Source organism: Cavia porcellus, unplaced genomic scaffold (assembly GCF_034190915.1).
Source record: "Cavia porcellus strain 051 isolate PalLab524CR breed Dunkin Hartley unplaced genomic scaffold, mCavPor4.1 scaffold_21, whole genome shotgun sequence".
In the NCBI taxonomy this organism is placed as follows: Eukaryota; Metazoa; Chordata; class Mammalia; order Rodentia; family Caviidae; genus Cavia; species Cavia porcellus.
The window spans coordinates 11,710,296-11,732,784 of record NW_026947504.1 but is presented as its reverse complement, the minus strand read 5'-3'; the positions used below and the strand labels follow the sequence as shown (position 1 = coordinate 11,732,784).

The window sequence follows — 22,489 nt, the reverse complement described above, 5'->3', positions numbered from 1 at the left end:
AATATTTCTACTTCTACAGTTGTAGGGGAAGTTGAGACAAGTCAAATGAAGTATACTCTGCCACACGCAGTGAGCACTCAGTAAATGCTAGCCAGCTTCACCATGGCTGAAGTTAAACCCTAATCCAAATCTGCATGTGACAGTAGTCAGGTACAACAGCAAGGAGGCCCTATGTGCGGAATGACAGGGCCAGTGGAGGAAGAATTGCTTGCCTGAGTCCCATCTAAGATCTGTGCTCTCATTGATCCTCGTAATTCTATAAACTCAATAGTTCTTCTAATTTCCATGCATGGAAACTAAATCCACCAAGAATCTAAGAAACTTGCTGCAGTTCACAGGACTGGTAAGTGGCAGAGCTGGGATTTAAACACAGGTCTCCTGATGTCACAACCAGGCAATTCACTATTTTGTCTTTAATTTGCCTGTCTGCAAAATCCTTGCTTCTCCTTGAAAACAATGTTGAAGCTTTATCTTCTCTTTTCTTCCCCATAGTTATGATTATACTTTGTAAGAGCCTCTATGATTACACATTGTAATTCTCTTTCTCTCTTTTTTAATCTTATACATCTCAGCTACCAGACCGTAAGCTCCCTAAAGTAGGTATAATAAAGTATTCCTTGTCATCCCAGGAAATACCTGAAGGAGCAACATAGAATTTGAATAAAGAATGCACTTTTAATTACTTGGATCCAGCCACACCTGGATCTATTCTTGTTAGTAGTCTTTAAAACTATATGATCCACTAAATCCACTATATGATCCAGATCCACTATGATCTGTTACTTTTAAGCCACTGAGAATCCTCTACTCTCCATTTTTGTAAGTCTTGACTCATAAACTTGCACTCATTAATTTGGAGACAGAACAATTTTTCATATACACAGTTGGTGGCTCCATGAATTAGAAAAAATCCACAAACATGCTGCAAAAGAAATTTCTAAACATAAGTCTTTGCCCCCAGCTTTCTACCCTCTGAAGAACTACAGTCTGCTTAAATGAAAAATATTTTAAAAAGTAATTCTTTTTGTGCTACTAATACTAAAGGAAATAATAATGTAGTGTCTCTATATGTTTTAAAGGAAACCTAGTTGATTTTCACTATGTCTAACTTTCAAAAATAATAGGTCACATTATAACAGGATCAGATTTTATTCCCATTTCTAATATGGTCAAAGTACAAGAAACTTGGAATGGAAACTATTAGGAAAGCTATGCCCATTCTTCTTGTATAATACCTGTTTACAAGGCTAGATGATTGAAAAAAAAAATTAAAGCAACTTATCTTGATGCATTTTTCCAGAGGAAGTAAAGAAACAGCTTTTGTGAATCACAGGTCCTGAGCTATCTCTAACTTATCCCGAGTTTAAAGTTGCTTTCTAAAATGTGGCTGAGTAATTGTTGTGTTTATATAGCCATTAAATTAAATGCAACAATCCAATTAGCTGAAAGCAACTGCAACAGCAGAAATGTCCTAGTTCTCTCAGACTATTACAAATACAGTAAAAATCTTTCATGCAACAGAGAAGCTGCTCAACATGGGCCAGCTGGTGACTGAAAATACCAGCAGTGGAGAATGGCTTCTGTCTGCCAGTGTGGATTTGAGATCATTTCTCACCTTCAGTAGCCAGAACTTGGCCATCCCTGTGCTAATGTGACTCAACTGAGAAATGATTTCAATGAATTAGGTTTAAGAACAGTAATCACCATCAGAGCAGAGCTAGAATATAGCATTAAAAAAAGAATAGGGGAATCACAGAAAAGAGAAAGAAAAAAAAAAAACCCACAAGTATTTATTCTGGGACATACCAACCTATTACCTTAAAGCAAGATTATAAAATATTTTGGTCACAAACTCTGCTGAGTTAATAGAAATGCAAGCCTTGTAGGTTTCTTCTCAAGAGTTACCTTCCCAATGGAAGTCATTCCATTCAATGGATACTAGAAAAAACCTGAGTCTTCTTTAGAAGTCATTTTAATAATTGAAGCACCATTGTGTGAAGGATCTCTGTGTATTCATACAGTAAACTGCATGCAGCCTTCCACTGTGTACCTTGCCAGGAACCTGGCCATGCTGCAGCTATCTCCTCTCTGGACTGCTGGGTGATCATGTATTCAAGTGTCAGTGGGAATCCTACAGCTTCTAGGCAAATGGAAGTATTATTTTCTATTTACTTTAGGCACTATCACAATTAAAGTGAAATCAAATGACTTTATTTTAGTGTAGTCTGGCATATTACTACATGTTTCAATGTTTTATGAGTAAATTTAAATGTCTTACCATTTTGGCAAGATAATTCATAAGATTTTTTTTTTGAAGTCTTACATTATTTTGAAAGCAAGGAAAAGAATGATATTAATGCAGCACAGATATAGCATTATTTGAAAAGTCTTTGTGAAATCTGCAAAATAATCAAGAAGAGAAGCAAAGCAACACATTTCTTTTTTGGAAGAAGTGCCAGCCTGACTACACTCTTCCCTAGAACTTAACCATAAGCAAAGAGGTCTTTAAATAGAACATAAAAGTGATGTAAGTACCACGAGACTCTTTGGCCTTGCAGTCCCAATTGAGACGTGTTCACAGGTCCCGAATGTGGGAAAGACCTACGAAAGGTCAGTTGTATAACCCGGGGTATTCTAGAATCCTTCCAACTATGGCAAACAAAATATTTTTGTGACTCATAAACTGCAACAAACTTTTGTTCCCAATTTGCTGAGGTTTTGATACTGGCTGGAACAATTCTCTCCATTTGGGGAGAAAATAGGTTACAATTGATTAGCCAGATGTAGGTGGAAAACCATTTCAGTCTAAGAAAAGGCTGATTTATTGATATTAAAGAAAGCAGAAAATCTATTGCCTTTGGAGGGAATTATTAACTAGTTGTTGATCAAAAATTCTAATAGCTCCACCTTATTTTTGAATAAGCTGTTAAGTTTGTTGGATATTATAACATTTTGGTTGCTGGCACATAACATGGGCTTGATAAATGATTGATGAATGAATGAAAGATGCAATACATATACTGAATTATATCAAATTGACAACATGGCAGAAGAGATTTCAGGCTCTAGAGTTAAGCCTCATAAACTGTCAGCTGGAGACTTCGGATAAATTACCTTACTTCTCTGAGACCACTGTCTCATCTAAAGAAAGTTTCTTCTTCGCAATGTCTTAAGAAAATTAAATGAAATGGTAAATATAAAGGTTATTTCATAGTTTATAGAACACAATAATTATTGAATTTATTTAAATATATCGGTCCTACTATGAACACTATCATGCAGATACTATTCTGCACAAAGAAAACAGATCAAGTGCTCACCAGATATTATTATGTCTTCCTTAAAATACTCCCTAACCAATGTTCAGCTATGAATGGAGCTATGTTAACTAGCACACTGATGGTACAGCTGGGCACATTAGAAAAATCATACTGCGTACTGAGTAATCTCTGAATGCTGTGGGAATTAGAAGTAACTACAAGGCCATACAAGTCCTGGCTCACAGAGTATAAGCAGGGCATGTTGTGGGAAGCACTGCGTCTTTGCAGTCCAGTGCCTAAAATTTCACAAGTGGATAAATCCTTCAGGATAGAAAATTACCTAAAAATACATAAGGTAAATAAGTTCAGAAGAGAGGCATTTTATATTCTAGATTAAATGGAGATGGCAGGAAACTCAGTTGCCCTAAGACCTTAAAACCCAAACTGTTTGAACATTTTACAACTTGGAAGAATTGAGGACCAGTCAGGCAAATCCTGTATTGGATGTGGCCCCCTTCTACAAAAGCCTTCACTGTGGTATCCAGCTGATGTGAAGTAAAAGAGGAAAGCCTACAGAATACTTCTACCCTATGAAAAATTCAAGCACAGCTGAGTGAAACATGACTTAGCAAACTCACAAAGTGCTTATGCATTTTTAAAAGAGGGAGCCCTTCAATCTACCCACACTTCAAATTCTCCACCTGCTAATGGCTATGAGCACAATGCACATCATTTACAGCAACATCTGGGAAAACTGCTTTCCCTGTCTTCTCTGTCAATGATGTAGGAGCCTGCCAGTCTGGGAGCTGGGGGGCTAGATTTAATTTATTGAGGCTGCTGAAACAGTTTCTTGGTATCCCAGTTGAAAAGTCAATAATGGTGAAATTGATGTTTTTATAATTCTGCTAACCTTGGAAAAGATACTATATAGTGGAGACTGGGAATGGGCAGACTGTAAGCCTCTCAGAAGAACGGATCTTCAGGTTTAACAATCATCATCTCTCACTTGTGGCTGACCTTTTTCACTTACGAATATTTGGCCTTGGATGTGCCCAGCTCCTCATTAGGAGGTGGTGATTGGGGGCAACACCAGACAGTAAAGCCATCTTTGTATCAGTCAGAGCTAGTCAGAAAAATAGGCACCCTCCCAGTTATTTTAACAGGAAGCATTTAATATAAGAAATCAGCTAAACAGGCATAGGAAGAGCGCAATTGTAAAAAGGTGACACAATGTTGTTGCCACCCTTAAGGCTAACGACAAAAGAAGATGCAGGTATAACAGCCTAAAAGCTTGGGAGAGGCATCCTATAGAGGAGGTGGATTGAGATATTGAGATATCTAGGAAATGCATGGTACCCTGTTGGAATAGAGAGACAGAGAGAGAGAGAGAGAGAGAGAGAGAGAGAGAGAGAGAGAGACAGAGAGAGAGACAGAGACAGAGACAGAGACAGACAGAGACAGAGGCAGAGACAGACAGAGACAGAGACAGAGACAGAGACGGAGGCACAGAGAAAATGGGAGAGGACAGGAAGGGAGGAAAGAGAAGAGAAAGGAAAGGAAGGGAAAGGAAGGAAATAAGAAAAAGAAAGGATGGAAGGAAGGAAGGAGTGATTAGTCAAACTAAATCCGCAGATGTGGCATCACAAAGCAGGTACAGAAGGATGGATTGGAGTTAAGAGATCACATCTTAATAACTACCACACCCATGCTGCTAGGCATGGAAGATAAATAAAGACACTGCTTTGACATGCTAGAATGTGTGCTGTCATAGAGCTCTTAAGAAATGGAAATAAAAGAAATCTGTCTCCTGGATTCAGCTCTTGCTCTGCTCCCTTTTTATATTGCAGGGTTTGCATTTTCTCTTCCATGTGCCAGAAATACATTGCCTTTTTCTTGTCACCTGCTTGACTCTTTTCCATTCTCACAAAATTGGATTACATCTAACTTCTCCAAGTGGCTTTACCTATCTAGGCTCCACCTCAGTGTAAATTTATCCCACAATCCTGTCCTTATTACTACAGCACCATGATGTATGTTTCTAGAATTTTTGCTTAATATGCATTTTCCACACTAGACTGCAGAGTTCGTGCTTCTTTCTTTCTGATTTCTAGTGCACACACAGGCCAGGCTGCCAGGGCATAATGCAGTTCACGCTCAGAAAATATCTGCAGGTTAAATAAATGGAAAGAGAGGCTGGTAGTGCGTATAGGAAGTGTAGGTTAGAGAGAGTATCTGTGTGTCTGAGAGAGTAAACATTTTATTACTAAAAAAGACATTAAAATATCATCAGAATAGAAAATATTTAGGCACATCCCTACATATTTCATCTCATTGTGAAAAAAAGAATATCAAACTGATCATCACTAATGAATTATTAATGCAAAACACATCTAAAATATTATACAACTTAAATTAAAAACATATAATTTTCTCACTTGGTAACACTCAATCATACCTTCCTAGCTCAGGCTTTTCACCTTTCAGATTTTACTTTGATGCAATAATTTGCATAAAGCAAGAAATCTTGAATTATGACTATCTAGTCTGCTGCCTTGCCCTTTTCTGCATCATTTTATGACATATTTACTCCATTTTCCAAATCCTTTTTCCTTACTTTCTTCCCCATTTATTGTATCATACTTGAATGAGTTTTTTTTCAGCAAAGATTGTGCATGGTTATTTCTATTCAAGAATTCCTTGTTTTGCCTACATCAAGCTCTGCAGCTCATTCTTATCCAACTCCATACCTGGCCTCCTTCATCTGAGAGACTCTCTGTTTCATTGTTCTTCATCAATTTTGTGTAATCTGAAACAAATGCCCTGAAACCTACAAGTTTTATCCATATATAACCATCTTTTCAATCAACATCTGGACCAAAAAGGGCAGGTAACATGGTCCATGTGTGCAAAAAAGACTCCTGACCATAGCAGTAACTCAGGCATGGACATGGGACACTGGATAAATTAACGTTCTCACTGGGACTCTTCTCTTTACAATGTAGATCATAAGCGCCCTACAGTGTGGGAAGCTACTCAGTTGGGAAGACTTGAGCACAGTGTCTGTCTTTCACAGAGAGAGAAGACATTCATATAGCAATGAGCCAAGTGAGATCAGCAAAGCTAAGGGTGGGGGGGGGGACCTGCATTTAGCAGTGTATCAGTTTCACCCTATATCTGGTTTTATAATTTTACAACCTAAAAATTCTCTTTTTACTTAATCTAGTCAGAATTAATTTTATGTTATAACAAGATCCCTGAACACTAAATCTAGTTCACATAAATTATTTAATATCTATTATATTTATCATTCTCATCTTCTGGTCAGTTAGGCCACTCTAAAAGTACTTTTTTAGGAAGTAAGCAGTATTACTACTGCAAAGCTAGATAACTGGTTTCTGCTTCAGACTGGCACCCTCTTTCCTACACTAGTTAAAACAAATTTGACTCACATGTAATGAGACAAACTAAGATCCTTTTCTAACTGTTGTGTACAGGGATTCCAAATGTGAATCAAGTCATAGCTGTTTAAAACCAGAAAGTAATAATGATAATAATAATAATTTAAAAATATAATTTAAGACTCCTATATATCTGTTACTGTGCTCAGTAATTTCTATAACTTAATCTTCACAATAATCCTGTTAGGTGATGCTATCATTCTTTTCATGGAAGGTAAAACTATCACCAAAGTTACAAAATTGACAGGTGGTAAGAGTGCAAACCCAGATCTCTTTAAATACAAAGCTTGCTCCTTTGGGTAGACACATGATCAATACTCTGAAAAGTTTCTACAGGAGATATTTAGTAGTATGGGCTGGCTAAAAGTCTTAAAGTATTAACTTTAAAACATGGCCATGCCAGTGAGGCCAACCCTTGAATAATGTGTGGAAGTACTCAATTAGGAACATCTTGAAAGTTGAGGCTCCCTTAGAACTTTTGTCTTTACATCTTTGCAAGAAATGTCAGTTCCCTTCCCCTGGCTCATTGGAGATAATTGAAATTGACTAAGTGATGATAAAACGCTGTACAATTTCCCTGACATGTAGAATGTTTCATATTCTTCCATCTATAGTCTGTTTACCATGACTGTTCTTGTAGCAATCAGCAGTGTTTGAAATGAACACTTAATAAGCTCATGGAAAAAAAACCCTTCCCTAGTCAACAGAGATCTATTAGCTAATTCTGCTTAGTAAATATTTAACATCCAGGTATCATGTGATACATCCTTAAAGGGAGAGAAAAGCGAACACATTAATACATACTTATTGGCAGCTTAAACTAAAATGCTAACTTAGACTCCCATTGATTTTTTGGTTAAAACAATAAAACATGTTATTCCAAGGCAATTGTTCAAGAGCTAGAGAACTCAGTGAATTTTAAGAGAAACAGATAAAATAAGCAAACTGTTTGAAAAGCAATTACAAGTCACAAATTGCTCTAAAGGAAGTTAGGATCTACAGAAAACTTTGAATGCACAAGAAGGTCAACCAGGAACACAATGTATAATTTCACTGTTGGTAGGTTCACAGGGACACAGCTGGGGCTTGGAAATAGAACTGCAGTGAGACCTGGAACGGTGAAGAGGCCACTGAGTACTCTCCTTGTAATGAGAAATCCTCAAGAGCCTGGGAAGAAAAAGGTCATAAAAGTGTCAGAATTCAATTCTTATCTAGAACACTGTTTGAGACCATTCCAGAGACATAGCTGGGAAGATGTTGAGTCATGTGGCCCAGATAGATATATCACTTAGAGGTTTCCCTTCTGAACACTCTATTAACTGGGGGTGGAAAAAAATCTCAAGAAGACTCTTGTTGAGTAGGGTGAAAGTAAATACTGGAACAATGGATACAATAGTTTGGAGAAAGATAGTTCCTGCAATGTATAATGGTTAACCATGTATAATGCAGGAGAGAGAGAGGAGAGAAAAAGAGAGAGAAAGACAGACAGACAGACAGAGAACTATATAATGATTAAAAACAGTGATATCATCTAGTACCTAACCTAAGTTGGATGAGGCTGGGCACCTTCCCTGCATCATCTCATTGAATCCTCAAAGGCAGTCGAGTAAGAGGCAGAGCTTATGATACTTAATTCCTATATTTTAGGGTAAATAAATAGCAAAAGGAGACTCACTGTTTTCTAGTACCAACCAGTAAGGTTGATATTCTGTCAGAGGTTTTCTCATAATAAATATTAAATGACAATTTTTAAAGTGCATACACTTTTCACAGAAAAATAAATCTCAAGCATCTCAGTTTCAATTAGTTTATCACAATACTTGGGCCCTACAGAAGAGCAAGCATGGGAACTCACATTGGTGCACAATGCCTAGAAAACGGTACCTGCAAAAGATCCTTGAATGAACGAGATATGAGCACCAACCATGCATCGTGTCTGTCAGTAAACAATTTATAAACATTTATTTGACACTAACAATCTAAGTCAACGTGTTTCAACCTCAGTTTAAGCGACCCGATTCCGTGTGGAAGACAATCCTATGCACTGTGGAATGTATGGTGACAACTTTGACCTCCACCCATTGCATTCTAAACGCAATGCTCATTCTCAGTCAAGACCAACGAAAATGTTTTCAGACATTGCTGAATTTCCCTCGCAGAGAGTAGGGGATTACCTCCAGTTAAAAATCAATTGCCTTGACATAGATAATTCTACTTAAGAAGGAACTAAATTTCATAGAATTTTACTAGTTGTCTCACAGGTCACAAAGCTGGTAACAACCAAAAATCACATTTGATTTTTGGGTACTCTGACTTCAAAGCTAATGTTTCATCACTACGCTGTGATGCTTCTGTGAAAAACTGCCTTTTGACAGGAGTTTGTTGGCAAAAACTCAAACATTCAATTCATGATGATCCCTGGCAGAAGCCTGGTGCAAAGAGACAAAGAATACTGAGTTGTCCTTTGATTTTACAAGAAATGGAAAGAGCATTTCATTTGCACCAGGCTGGCTTTAGATGATAATAGAATAAATCTTGCAGAGTTCAGCAGCTATGAATACACATGTATCTCTCCTGACTGGTGATTATTTAATTATTATACATAGAAAAATAAATCTCAAGTATCTCAGTTTAAAAAATTACAATAATTATTTAATTATTATTTTAATTAAGATTTCAAAATGGGACAAAAAATGAACTAATAATTTCCCCATAAAGCCACAATTTTTATTAATATATTATCTATATTAATATAGGTAATATGAATAGCTAATATTAATATAGATTATCTATATTAATATAGATAAATAATAGGCAATGTTAATTGAGCTAACTCCATGCCATGTGTTGTCTTCTCCAGTTTCCTTTGCAGGAACTTTCTTATTTGGGAGTACGGCAATCCTGTGAAGTAGACCCTGCTGGTCTTCACATTGTGCAGGAAAGCAAACAGAGACCCAGAGAGGTTAAGCAATGAGCTGAACATGTTTAAAAGATGGAGCTATAATGCATAAGCACACAGTCCAATCCCAGAATTTCCATAGAGTGCCAGGAGGTAATTCTAGAAGTTCAGAACCCAGGGTTTAAATCAAAGAAGCAGGAATGGAACACAGCTCTAATGTGGACTTGCAGTTTCCTCATTGACAATGTTGGAAATAACCATATTTTTTTCGGTAGGACAGGAGGAACTGAATGATATAGTTTATCCACAGAATTATGACAATATCTAGGATATAATCACTGGCCACTGAATAATGGATATAAAACAAAACTTGATTAATTTTTATTCACAACTTGGTAAAGTTAACATTAATCACACTGTGAATATTTCAGAGGAAAATACAGTGAAAATAATTGCAGATAGCCTCTTATTTCATCTGCCATTCTTTCAATATACATTCTACTCAAAACACTCCATAGAACTGGTGATTATGCCCTCAGTAACACACTGTTAATTGTTAACATTTGGAAAAGGAGACAGGAAAGATGTTTTAAAAACAGAACCAAAAGAGAAACATTCTAGAGATAGGATGGCTCTAGGAACTTTCACGTTTTACTCTATTCTTTCTCATTTTGGCCAGAGTATTTTTTTCTCATCACATCTTGCTAAATCTAAAGCTAATGAGAATTTCTGAAAGAAGTTTGGCTTTAATTTTTTAAAAAACCCAAAGTTAGGCAATACTTTATTTGCATTATTAAGAAAACAGTTATTAAATCATTCAATTTAGAAACTGTAATATTGATTACTCTGTCCCAAATGCTGGGACTCAAATATTGAAGAGAGAAGAAAGCAAAAAAAGGGTAATTAGGGACCAGTGAAAACCTGAGGACAAAAAAAATACAAAACTAATGTCAGAATAAGATTAAGAAAGCAAATTTTTGAGACAGTAAAGAATACAAAGAGGGAAACATCAGTAGGATAAAAAAGAAAGAAAAGAAATACCAAAATAGAAAATGTTAGGGTAATTGATGAAAGCACTATCAATTCCCAAGAAGAATCTGGGAAAAAAGTTACAGGAATCAAGTTAGTATTTTGTGTCCATAAAATGAAACTCTCATGACTATCTACCAGGGCATTCAACACAACTTCAAGTAGTAGGAAAAGTTCTAGCAGCATTCTTCGAGAAGATTGTACGTATCTTTAGATAGGATTGAAAAATAATGTTAAGGAGGAAAGACTCAAAAATTTCTATGTGATATCAAAAATAACGTGCAGTAGCCAGGGTTAAGTAAGGTGCATTTGGGGATCCAGAAAAGTACACTGGCTGCTGACAAGTGAAGACTGAATTTCAAAGGTGAGAGAGACATAGATTTACATGATGAGGGGTCATGTTAGAGAAGACATGGGGAGCCATTAGTGCCTAGATCATCAGTACTTTTAAGGGTGGAGAATTGAGAGCTGTGAGAAATGACACAAGGATCAGAGACCAGTTACAGGCTGTTAACATGATCACGGACCGAGGAAATGGATAGCACAAGATACAGGTAAGAATATAGAAAGAACAAGACAGATTCCAGACTATTCAGGAGGTGAAGGGTGCAGATGCAGCTGTAAGAGGAGTCACATGAAGAGGAGCTCCGGAAGTCCCTGACTTAGGCTGCTGGTGCCTGAAGCTTTATTCTCTGAGATGCACAACCTAAGAAGAGGAAGACTATGAATTCAATTTGGAAGTTGTTGGAGGCCGTAGAACATTCAAAGTAATAAATCCTGAACTGCTTTTTAGTTAACATTAGTTCAAATTTCATGCTTTTTTGAAATCTCAGCTCATTTGTTTCTATAATTCTGTGTGACATACGTGTATTTATACAGTTCTGAAGTACAGAAAGATGCAAAAAAGAAAATGGAACTTGGCAAAATGAATTCAGGATAGCTTACATTTTTATATAAGAGATTTAATTTTACTCTTGTGCAAACCTTGTCTTTCATTGGATTGTAAATTATACACTCCTGAGAAGATCCCGTTTGACAGACAGTTCCTGGTTGGAAAATGCTCTTATTTAATTTTAACAAACATTTGAGAAAACTTAAGACTCGTACAAAATGAGAAATCACAGCACTTACTATTGTATGATAATAGATTATAGAGCTCTTTCCACTCATTTTGCCTCCTGATCCTCACATTCATTCACTCAGCTCATATTTGATTGGTGTGTGCCAGATACTCTATCACAGGCAATTTACATTCTACCAAAAAGATGAACAAGTAAATAAATAAAAGATAAAATATAAGGAAACACTCAGAGCTGTAAGGAAAATAAAACAGGACAGTAAGGTAGAATAATTCAGGTTTAGGGAGGTACAGTCTGTTGGCAGAGGGATCAGAGGTCATCTCCAGGGAAACTGGCATTTGAACTGGATCAGCTGTCTAAAAGAAGCCAACCTTTAAAGACTGTGAAGTAGGCATTACTGACAAAAGGGACAGCAGATGCAAAGGTCCTAAGACAGCCTGAAATAGCAGGCACAAGGGAGGAAAAGAAGACTTACTTGGATTGAATATGTTCCCAAAGGAGGAATGGTAGACGGTTAAAGAAAGAGACAGAACCGAATCATATAAGGCCCCAAAGCTTATAACCAGGGATAATTTTAAACCAGGACAAAAGAAGAATGGTTTTATTGCAGTGACTACCTGCTTCAATTTGGGTTATTACAAGTTTCATCAGGTATTCTCTAGACAACGGGGTCTATGAAAATAGGAATGGAGACAGGAAGCCCAGTTAGGAGGCCGTGGGAGATACCCAGGCAAGAAGAGATGGTCACTTCTAGAGGTGGGGACAGATGGGAACTGTCCGCCACAGGCTCCATTGTTCCTTGTCTTAGTTACTTTTCTCATTGCTGGGACAAATGCTGGCACCCAACACCCACAAGTCAAAGAAGAAGGAAAGGTTTATTTAGCTCACAGTTTGTAGAGGTTTCAGTTCATAATCAGCTGGCTCCCGAGGCAGGGTGGCATGACAGAGAGACATCATAGAGGAGAAACAGTTCACGGTGAGCAGAAGGAAGCAAAACAAGCAAGCGCCTTGCCAGTGATTTTATCTTATCCAGGCTACTTAGGGCAAGCAGCACCCAGACCCTTAGTCATAGTGTTTGATCCTAACATTATACCATGAATCAGTCCTAGCATTACACACTTTAGATCCAGTGACCTCTAAAAAGCTCCACTTGCGAATGCTTGAGGTTTAGGAGGACATGTAGACACAAGCCATTATACTCCTCTTACAGACAAGGGAAATGAGGCTTGTAGGTTACCTATCCCAATATTTTGATTATTTGTGTCCTCAACAAAGTTTCGTTTTTGACAAGAAGATGCTCTGGCTGTCTCCAGCTCCTGCTACAGAATACTTACTTGGTTAGTGTTTTTGGTGATCTGCACCTGCTGGGGTTGCTTGATTGACTTCACAAACTAAAGCCTGGAGTTTAATCCTACAATCAGGAATCATTATATTGTTTGTAAACAATGACAGACTATGATAAATCTGCATTCTGGTTAATTACTGCCTTCCCATGTGCCGTCTTCAGTTTCTCATTTTCATCATTCTGTCACATCTTAATACCTGATTGTATGTTCTCTACATCAGGGAGAGAAAAAATAGCCATAAATACATTGAAATGCAAGAAGAAAGACCTATAGTCTGGTGATTCCTAGAACCAGGCAGCAAACCTGAAGTTCAGACACTATAGAAAACCAATAGGCTTTCAGAACGCTCACTTTATATCATTCTCTTGGTTTTTATACCATGGTGTTTTCTTTTTTTTTTTTTTTTCAAGAGTTAGTTTCTAGTGGATTTCTACTACAGGCCATCCCCGGGGCTGAATTAGTAAGCATATAGTAAACCAAGTTCCATTAGGGCCTAAATATTTGTCTTTTCCTTTTTAACAGCAGGACCAAAGAGCAGTTAGTAAACATTCTAGGATGGAGTTCCTTTATCTATAGAACAGCAGCTTCTGGATCAGAATTCTAGGAGCAGGGTGTGAAATCTCCATAGGGCTTATTAAGCACCAACAATTCACACATGGTGCAGTACAGGTTTCATGTAGCTCCAGTGGCAGTGTATAGGAAAGGCAGTTCCACAGGGAGGTAAAGGGCGTGGGTTATGAGGTCTGATGCACCTCAGAATGAGTTTGGTGTCCAGTGTTGGTCTGCTGAACCTCATTTTGCTCACCTGCAACACAAGGATGATAGAACCTTCTCTATACGGTGGTTTCAGAAGTAAATGCAAAGTTCTCTGCATGATGCTTCACCTCTGATACTCCAATAAATACAGTTGTTCTTACTCGTGCTTCATATGATTACTGCTAAATTGTCAGTTCCTTATATTATCCCTTGTTTTGTTTCTCTCAGTTGAAGAGAATGAATTTGCACATATAATAGGAGCTTTCCTCCCCCATCACTGGGCTGGGATTGTCTTTTTACTCCACCCCCATCTCCTTCCTTATGACCACCCATGGAGGGTGGGGAGCAGATGGCTGACTTGGATTTCTGAATGTAGCAAGGGCCTCAAGCAAAGTTATCTCTGCTGCATCAGTAGACACTGGTACTGCACCAGATAAAGTACATAAGACCTGTATGACAGGCCCAGTCTGGTACCTGCAGGTTATACGGGTTTGGCTAGATTCCTAACACCCCTGTTTTCTTATCCTTAATTCTGACAGTGTTATTGGCCCAATGACACTTTTCCATTTTCTTTATGCCCAAAGAGAATGTCATTGAAAATATTGGAAGAAAACAAACAAGTAAGATAGTTATACTACTAGTTTCTGGTAGTTCATTGAAAAGAAAAGTTTGAGTTAATATTATTTGGAGAATTTTTAATGCCCATATATTATACTCTGAGTAAGTACTTTGAAGATAATAATATGCATTGCATTTACTACTATTATGTTCCTATTATTCTGTTATGAAATTTTGTAGTTTTTTCCATAAAATAAAAAATTTAAAAAGAAAAACTAAAAAAAATATATTTTGCAAAATAACAATAGCATCACAAAGCATATTTAAGATAAAATTCATGTGCCTGATGTTATTTTTTTTTTTTGCTCTCTTCAATTTTATTCTCATTAACACTGGATTAACCTCAGTAGAACAGATGAGCCTCTTGATCAATACTTTTATTTTCTCCTTCTACTCCATTATTTCTTAATGTTTATATATTAAATTTCTTGCCAGAACACTGACTCTTCAGAATATTCTTTTTGCCTAAAATGCCTTCCCTCTGCCCAGTAACTTATCAAACAGTCAACTTTATAACAAGGGTGTGTCCTGATTTCTGCCATGCCAAGCTCAACACCCTGGAGGCTGAATTAGTGAGCTCTCCTCCACCCTCAGAAGTACTTGAGACACATCACTCCTGCGCATTCACTGCTGCATCATCAGAGGCTCCTGAATCAGATTCTAAGTTTTACCAGCAGGAACCATGCTTAATCAACTTGGTTCTCCACAATAAATTATCGGACATGTAAAGGCCACTTTCCCCATGATTCAAATGAACAAATAAATGAAATATAGATTTAACTGATTAAGCTTCATGATCACAGATTCATTAAGCACTCATTACACTGAAACACATACACTGCAATGATAATCACTTTCCCATTTTAAGTTTGCACTTCATCTAAGAATAGCTTACTTTGCTTCCTCAACTACTTCAGCTTAAGTGTAAACTTCATTTGCGAACAATGGATATGAGGATGCTGTGTTTAGAAAGTTTCTACATACTGCCATCCTTTCAGATCTTTAGTATTCTCCAGTAAGAAGAGTCCATATAACACCAGGTGTGGCAGTATGAAGGCAAAGCCAATTTCAAAGTATCTTTCTTTTCAAGTATCAGTCTTTGGAGTTGTTACAAGAAAATGTTGGGGTGCTTTGTTTGTTCTACACTCCCCAAGGGCAATATTATAACGTCAATAAAAATAAAATTAAAATAGAGTAAAGGACCATTCCTATGAAAATGTGTTCAAAAGCCTATATTTAATCAATCATAGATTTATCAGTCAAAAATGCATTAAATGGCTAAGTGAAGGCATTGAATCATATGATAAGGAAATGAATAGTTATCTAAGACCATAGCAATTTACTTTTCTTAACTGAGCAAAAATATGCAGGAGAAGTTTAATATTCAAACCGTTTTATAATATGATGAGTCTAGTCTGTGATAGCTCCTGTGGCGTGTGTGTGTGCGTGCGTGTGTGTGTGTATGTGTGTGTGTGTGTGTGTGTGTGTGTGTGCATGCACATGCATGCACCTGCATGTAGAGGGGCATGGAAAGGGATGAACTGACAGAACTAGTCAGAGAGAAAAAGAAGTACATATCTAGCAAACACAGAAACAGATTGTATTTTCATTTTAGTTGACTTTAGTTTAAAAAAGAACATAGAATTTGCTTATGCATTTTCTTTTAAGTTGGAATGTTAGCATTAAAAATCAATAGTCTGCTCTTTCATATAGGGTGTGTTTTCAGGATCGAAAATGGATGACTAAAAGCACAGATAGTACCAGATTCTATCCATTCTATATTTTTCCTATACCTATATACCTATGGTAAAGTTTAACTTATAAATTAGGTTCAGTAAGATATTAGCTTGAATAAATAATAAACACAGATATTGTTAAGTAAAATAAAAGTCTTGAGCACAAGAACTGTGTTAGCACAACAGCGACTGTGATGACAAAGATAGCTCCTAACTGACTACTGGGTAGGTGACATATACTGTGTGGATGTGCTGAACAAAAGCACGATTTACAGCTCAGGATGGAGTAGGAAGATTGTGAAATTTCATTATGCTCAGAAATGTGTGCAGTACAAGACTTATGAATTATTTCTGGAATTTTCCACTTAACATTTTTGGACTAAAGTGTGCTACCACTCAAACTACAGAAAATGAATCCACAGATACGGAGTCAATAAAACACACAGAGAAAAGTGTTAAGGTCCAAAATAATACCTTTGCTTTATTATTTGAGGGAGTGGTGAGAGTTCACGCAAGCCTGTTGCAATTTTAAATGGCATAGAATGAGACATACAAATAGCTCTCCTAATATATTTGAATCATGTTTGCATTTTTAGCATTTTAAATGCTGTGCAGAGGATTTATCTCTGTAGCTCTAATGCAGGAGAATCTAGCATCGTGCTGGGGCACCAAGAGAATTGTGCCTGGAGAATTCCATGTATATTCAGCCATGACTAGCTCAGACGGGATCATTCTCAGTTATGAAAGTTCTTTTCTTAAAAACTATAGGTTGTCAAACCTCCCCCTCAATGTTCAACACTTCCTTTAAATATCTCTAGTTCTAACTAAAAAAGCATTTTTTTCACCCTAATGCTAACCTTTTTAGCTAACTGCTAAAATCCTTTGCCCTGTCATGATCAACCCATTCTCCAATCTTAATCCCTTCCATTCCACTACTGGCTGAATTAAACCTACCATCATCCCATTCCTTGAACAGAAAAGCATGCAGTAGCTGAGCTTTTTGAATCACCAAACTCTTGAATCTTCACTGAACGTCCTTTTTTGATTTGTCCATTCATTTTATCTTAGTCCTCAAATTATGCTACCATAATCACTATCACAGTAAAAGAAATCTCTACCATTCAGTAAAAGTACATACTGATGCAATGATTGAACGTACCCCTGCCATCACATAGTGCTAGGGTATCATATTGCATGACTGTGAAATATGTAAAAGAATTCCAGCTGAGTAACCAGAAAACTTGCTGCACTTTGGAAGGCAGGAGTCATGCGAAATGAAAAGAACATTGAATGAGACAACTATTCCTCTCTTCAATGTTCCTTTGTTGAAAAGAGGAGAGCCCTGCTAGGACTCAGGGAGAAGCCAAAAGAGGGGGTTCACTACCAACAACACAAAACAACAAGGTCTGCACTAAGCATCTCAAAGCTTGTCTGATATGCTGTAGAATGTAAGCTCCAAGAAATCAAAGCATGTTTGTCTATCTGTTGCTACAACCCAAAGATTTCTGTTGAATAAATCCATGTACTGTCCCGGCACTGGCCATTTGACTATTTTGTTGTATCTTATTGCAGGAATGCTTAGTTTGAATAATGTCTAAATTTCTACCAAGCATGCGGATATTTAATAATCTTTCCTTTTTCATGGAGAAAAAAAGTAATGAAAAGAGTAACTTTCTAGTGTCCTCGGTGAGGAGAGACCAAGATCAGTGTGCATGAATTTTTTGCAGAATGATGAATATCAGATAACAGCACCAAAGGAAATACCCAATACTTGTTAAGTTTGCATGGGAATTATATTCAAAAGTTTTGCCTGCTTGTCTTTTAATATGCTTGTGAAGAATAGAAACTGATGTGGACCATCAAATATACCTCCTACAAGGTAATAATCCTCCAAATGTATCCTATGATGGTTCATCTTATATCTATCCATGAGCATGTTCAGAGGAAGAAAGCATTGGATTCCTAGCTTGAAAACAGAGGTCGAATGTGAACAAAATTCCTAAGATTATACGGTCCAAGGTACATTATCTCAGATATTTTCAAGCAAAAAGGCTCAAAGCAAAGTGCAATGATGATCTCAGAACACACAACATCAGAATGTGGTGTAAAGTGCTGGAGTCTGTTTTTAAAAACTTAGTACCATTAACTCCTGTTTCATTTATTTGCCACTATGAACCATTTTACTAAAACTATGAAGCTCAGACTTGATGCTTTTTGGAAGTAATTAAAATGTGGTCTCAGAGAAAAATCATATCCCTGAATTTATCAAAGAAACTCCTTAGAAGAAAAGAAGTAACTCCATCCATTCAGGTAGGCAAAAGAAGATAAGAGATGGCAGAGTTTGTACATTCTATAAACTTAGAAAGTGGCTTTATGGAATTTCAAGTCATCCCATATGAACTGGAATAAGTTTTTAAAGCTTTGGGTGCTCATTAGAATTCTAACTGCAAACTTTCATATTTCTTCCATGAAAACATATGTTTCAGATTTGATGTTCATATAATTGCAGAAGTGCGGCCCTTTCATAACTTGGAGACCATCTTACAAATTTGATTTAAGAAGAATCAGTACATTTTGGATACCATTAAAGGCAGAATCTACAGCAGTGTTAGCAAGGAGGATAAACTCGAGGCTTTATAGGTAAATTGATAGAACTAGAGACCATACACATAAGTGAAATAAATCAGAATTCTATGTGCAGACATTGCATTGTCTCCCTAAGGTAAGAAACTGAAAGAGTATATATAAAACAGCTAAGATAATTATACTACTAATTTCTTATATTTCATTGAAAAGGACAGTTTGTGCTTATTATAGTTTGATCATTTTGCATGCCTATATCTTGTGATCTGAGCAACTACATTGAAAATAACAATACACAATATATTAACCATTGTTAATTTCTTATTATCTTGATATGAAATTCTACATCATTTATTATTATTTTTTCTTTTTTAAAAAAGTGACCAGGAGTGCAGGGAAGTTGGGCATCACTTCAAGGGAAAAGGAGATGAGCAGCAAAGAGCAGTGGTACAAGGAGGCAGAGACAAATTGTTGCCCTCAGATCCATTCTGGTTACAGATCGCTGTCCCAACAACACTTGCAGATGAAGCAGGGAGCTGCATCTTCAGTGGTGAAGGGGTTAGAACTGCCAGCTTCCTTCTCTGGACATTTTAGATGCATTCTTGACTTCCTTCCAGACACTCTTCTGTTGTTGCTTATATGTGGCGATAGTGGACTGAATGATTTTACCTTCAATATGGTGATTGGTGAGCTGTGCTGCAGGGAGCCTCTGCTGTTCCTCAATATTGGGAACTTCAGGGGAAACCACCCGGGTTGTGCTCTGGGGTAAACATATGGGGAAAGGCCATATGCTATTTGTAGGCTGTTTCTTTTCTTTCTTTCTTTCTTTCTTTCTTTCTTTCTTTCTTTCTTTCTTTCTTTCTTTCTTTCTTTCTTTCTTTCTTTCTTTCTTCCTGCCTGCCTGCCTGCCTGCCTGCCTTCTTTCACATTCTGTCTTTACAGTGATGAAAGGCTCTGTTTCATTTTGGTCCTGATTTGGCAGCTAATCTGGCAAATAATCAAAACCAACTAGTCATTTTCAAGTGCTCAAAGTGGATATAACAAAACGACTCCCATGCCTTTAAACCTGGATACTCTGCTTTTATCTAGTAAAGCTCTTTCTTCGTTTTTCTCTTCTGGCTCCTCCTCTTTTCCTCCTCTCCCTCTTCTCTATTAGACACATCTTACATGTGATTAAAAGCCACCCTCTCTTCCTCTGCTAGAAACAAAGATTATTCTATGCCACAGAACAAACTGATGTCTTTGAATCTCTATCTCATCTAGGTTTCATTCTTTTTCTTGATTCACTAATTATACTCCATAAAGATGAGTTAAAATTTATGTAGGTTGTTCAACTCTGATTATCATGAGTATTTCCATCATGTTCAACCTCAGGATTATGCTGTGTCAGAAATTCCTAGACACTTATGTAATTCTTATAGGGTAAGAGAGTATTTTTTTTAATGTGGAAGAATAAGTATATCTTCCCAATCTGATCAATGAGGAAAATACTAAGAACTCACTAATGGCTTTGATGGCACATGAGAGAGAAATGCCTATTTGTAGTCCCAAAGAGAATACATCAAAAGGTACTAGTCTGCTGTGACTAATACAGTTTTATTCCTAACTATAACATCTTTCCATCTCTCTCTCCTTGAATATTCACACTGCTAACAGGCATGTCTGAGGTGCTCCTTACAGTTAATGAGTCAGGATGCTCAAGAGAAGCTTCTGAAACCCCAGTACCAAGTTGCCTCGGGAAACACAATGTCTTCCCCAGAGAATGTTTGCCTAATCTAAACTTGTTTGTTAACCCACCTGAACCTTGTTCTTCCCAAGAAATGTAACCACCGCATTCCTGTTCTGTAGTGTGCTGCAGACCCCACCCCTCTGCATTGTGAGATCAATAGCTGTTTGCAAATACAGATACAGATACGAATTCCAAACACACATACGAATTCCCTCAAATTCACCTTGAAAGTTTGCTTAGAGTCTAAATAAATCAAACTGAAAGACAAAATTATGAAACCATAGAGCTAGTTATAAGGATAATAAAGTACCTGGATTTCTGTTTCAATAGAAGTGTTTATATGGAAGCAGCTCCTAACTGCTTGTATTCTATCTCACAAGTAATGATTAACGTTAGATTTTAATAAAGCTTCATAAATGGCACTTGCATTTCAGTCCTTATAGCGCTGGTTTGTGCCTTTTGACATGTAATTAATGTTTTCCTTTTAGTATAATCATCATAGAGAAACTCAATGGAGCAACCTGGTCCACACTGCAGAAGAACAAAGCACCAGCAGCCAGCCTCTCTGATGTCCCCTGCGTCAACTATCTTGGGTACAGGTTTGAGACTAAACACAACTGGGATAAGCTGACTATTCTGCTTAAATCTGTTCTGTTCTTAAATGAGGGTCATGACGACACTACAGAATCAAGGTGCGAAAGGAAGCAGGGTCCGTTGTTTTGAGAAACTCTAAACTCTGCAGATCAGTTGAAAAAGATATAGGCAATAAATACTAACAATCAACAACAGAGTATTTTAAAAACTTTATTAAAATTTGATTGATAGAAAAAGCTGCGCATTTAATGGGTACAGTTGGATGAGTCCAGACATAGTACACATATGTCACTTTGTTGCTTGCTTTTTGGTAAAAGCACTTAAGATAACACCTACTTTTATTCAATTTTAACTGTAGAGATAATATATTAACTAATGCAACTATGTTATGTAGCAGATACCTAGAACTTCCTCATCTTGTGTAAGGCAAACTTTGATCATCAAGCACTGGTGCATCATCTCATTTCTTTCTCTCCCCAATCCCTGACAACCACTCTCTGCTCCTCTATCAGCTTGACTCTTTCAGACACCCCATGGAAGTGTCATCATGAGGTATTTTTCCTCCTGTAACTGGAGCATCATGTCTTGTAGGTACACGCATGTCATCTCAAATGGTAGGGCTTCCTTCCTTTTTAAAAAGTAGATAATTCTAGTATATGTACATGCCACATTTTCTTTATACATTGATTTGCCATAGATATTTGTTTGCATGTCTTGGCTATTGTAAAGAATGCAGCAATAAAGATAAAAGTGAACTTGATTTCAATTATTCTGCATAAATTCTCAGAACTGGGATATCTGGATCTGATGGTGGTTCTATTTTTTGGTACCAAGCAAAATCTACATTGTTTTCTATGACTGATATACCATTTAATATTTCTACAAACAATGGCAACAGTTCACATTTCTCTACATTTATACCAGTAGTTATCTTTTGTTCCTTTTGTAATAGCTGGTCTAACAGCTATTACAGGTGAGGTAAGAGCTCATCATTATTTTGATTTATAGTTCCCTGATGATTTATGATGTTGAGCATCCTTTTTATACATTGGCTGGACATTGTGTATTTTTTAAAGAAATGTCTGCTTACATCCTTTGCCCAGTTTTTAATTGGTTTATTAATAAGTTTTCTATATATTTTAGATTTCAATCCTTCATTTGATAATGATCTTCAACTATTTCTCTCATTCTGTAGGATGATTCTTCACGGTTTCTGTTTCCTTTACTGTGCAGAAGCTTTCAAGTTTGATGTCATCCACTTATGTATTTTCCCTTTTGTTACCTGTGCTTTCAGTGCCAGACCAAAAAAGTATTTTCAACGCCAATATTGAAAATATTTACCTTGTAGTTTCTTAGTAGTCTTACAATTTTAGACCCATAGTGTAAGTGTTTAATAAGATTT

General features: G+C 36.9%; 1 protein-coding gene across 1 annotated transcript in view; it reads right to left on the bottom strand.

Annotated features, from left to right (window-relative positions):
* The window catches only part of Kctd16 (potassium channel tetramerization domain containing 16), a 256,072-nt gene that overhangs the window by 12,269 nt on the left and 221,314 nt on the right, over positions 1–22,489 (bottom strand). The gene's annotated exons all lie outside the window — the stretch shown is intronic.